This window comes from Hyaena hyaena, unplaced genomic scaffold, assembly GCF_003009895.1.
Source record: "Hyaena hyaena isolate Hyena2069 unplaced genomic scaffold, ASM300989v1 scaffold_123, whole genome shotgun sequence".
Lineage (NCBI taxonomy): Eukaryota > Metazoa > Chordata > Mammalia > Carnivora > Hyaenidae > Hyaena > Hyaena hyaena.
Genome location: NW_024080756.1, coordinates 176,819 through 179,324, shown reverse-complemented (window position 1 = coordinate 179,324; position 2,506 = coordinate 176,819). Strand labels below are relative to the sequence as shown.

At 38.0% G+C, this 2,506-nt stretch overlaps 1 pseudogene; it reads right to left on the bottom strand.

The window, feature by feature from the left end:
* Positions 1 to 1,540: 1,540 nt before the first annotated feature.
* On the bottom strand, positions 1,541 to 1,657 carry LOC120235239 (annotated as a pseudogene).
* Positions 1,658 to 2,506: the final 849 nt, after the last annotated feature.

The following is a 2,506-nucleotide window of genomic DNA, read 5'->3' as shown; positions in this document are numbered from 1 at the left end:
TCGATTTCAGCTCAAGACATGATCCCAGGGTCATGAGATACTTGAGATTTTCTCTCTCTCTCTCTCTCTCTCTCTCCCCCCTCCCCTTAATCCCCCTTTGCCCCCCCCACTCGTGCTCTAAATAAATAAATAAAACTATAAATCATTACATTAACAAAACTGTTTTAGTAACTATATATTCCATTACTAGAAAACCTCATTTTCTAGAACTAAATGTGTATTCATTCCTGTTTTGTAAAAAAAAAAAAAAAAAAAATGATGTTCTCTTGAGGAATAGCTATCATTAGAAGATCAAATGGTTTCACAAAGGCTGAGTAGTTCAGATGAAAATGGCATCTGCCCAAACCGTCCTGAGTAATATAGTCATAGAAGACCTCCTTAAGCAACCTTATCTGTTAATTTCCTAACCAATAAATCCAAGAAGCTGGGCTAGACTATCAGTATGGTTCTGCAGAGCTTTATAGTTCCACCATGTTCGATATCGTTTCTCCAAAAGCAAAATACGCACATTCAAAACAACAGAGAACCTTCCCACTCCCACCCCTCCCCTCTTCCTCAGCTCACCACAGGCTTTATTTCTCATTCCAAAAGTGAGGGTGGTTTTTCATCTGCCCCAGCTTCCACATCATCACCATGACTGACAGAGTCAGAAACACGAGGGCATGCCACTAAATCAACAGCCCTTCAGGGTCCCTTTGCAAAAAAAAAAAAAAACAAAACAAAACAAACAAACAAACGAACAAACAAAATCAAACTCTAGCAGCTGGCCTTGGCACCAGGATTGTTCAGCTTGGTTAAAGCTGCTGCATCATCCATCACTGAGAGATGAGGGGACATCTGCCCAGGGTCAGACTAGCCAAGCAACTGTGTGAACTTACTCCAGACCCTGTGACTGCTTCACTTTGCCTGTTTCTAAACTTGGTTGCTTTCTTCTTCACATGGTGCCCTCCAGCAGGGCTAGGGTATTGGTGCCTGGGTCATCCTCCACTATCAGTTCAGAGTGGAGTCACATACCCACACTCAAACACACAAAGTGCAGGAGTGTTTTCTATTCGCCCACGTTCATTAATATTGTCTTCTGGCTGCCATGTTGTGTTTGGAAAACGGCTACACTTCTGCAGCTACTTCCCATCAACTAAAACATGCTTTAACTTAGAACTAACTCGAAATAAATAAGAACATTGCTTCACAGCTGATGGAGCTGAACAAAAACCATTTAGATTTTCCCTTGTCCTTTATGAAGTAAACTCAAGACTCATTTTCAATGCACCATTTAGTCATTCAGCAGGCAGACATTTAGTAAATGCTAACTAAACGACTGCTTGTTATTCTACTGGTGTTGAGGATACAGAGATGAATAAGATATTTCAGACAATGCTCTTACTTTCAGAGTTCATAGTCTCGAAGGGGAAGAACTTAAAAATGCAAAGAACTACTTGCCATGTAAGTAATAAATATTTGCCATGGTGTTAAGAAAGCAGTCAAAAATCAGTCATCACAGCCAAAACGTAGAAACAACCCAAAGGTCCACAAACAGATGAATGGATCAACTAAATGTGGTAGAAACATTTGGAATATTATTCAGCCATAAGAAGGAATGATATTCTGATAAGAACAGATGTTATACCTGATCTTAGCCAAAAGGCTGAGAAGCAACTGAAATTCTATACATATTATAACACACATGAGCCTTGAAGACATTATACTAAGTGAAAGAAACCAAACACAAAAGAACACATATTGTTCGATTACACTTAAATGAGGTAGCCAGAATAGCCAAATTCAGAGACAGAAAGTAGAATGAAATAGAATGGAACAGAATAGAATGAAATAAAATGGAATGGAATGGAATGGAATAGAATGGAATGGAATGGAATAGAATGGAATAGAATAGAATAGAATAGAATAGAATAGAATAGAATAGAATAGAATAGAATAGAATAGAATAGAATATAGAATAGAATTTTACCAGCCAGAGTTTAATGTGCACTGAGCTGCTGTTTGGAATAATGAAAAAGTTCTGGAAACAGATATTGGTGGTGGTTGCACAACATTGTGAACGTACCTAATGTCACTGATTTACACTCTTAAAACGGTTAAAATGATAAATTTTATATTATATGTATTTTACCGCATTAAAAAAAATCACACCTCCCTCAGAAAAAGGGGGTAAAAACACTAGAAGAGTAAATGCAAAGATCAAAATAAGTTGTGAGTTAGGAATTTGGAATTAATATTTTTAATTTTTATTTTACATTTTTGGATAGGGAATTCACTACATGATTCAGAATCCAGAATGATACTTAAAAATATTCAGGAAGAGTCTCACCCCAGGTCCAGTCTTCAGCGTCGCCGCCCACCAGCCCCTCACACTCCCACCTGTCCTCCACAAACCATCCTGACTGCTTTGTTCTTTATCCTTTGCGTCCTTCTGTAGCAAACGGAAGCAAATGCAGATAGATATTCTCATCTTTCCCTCTTTCTTACACAAAATTAATCATTGAGC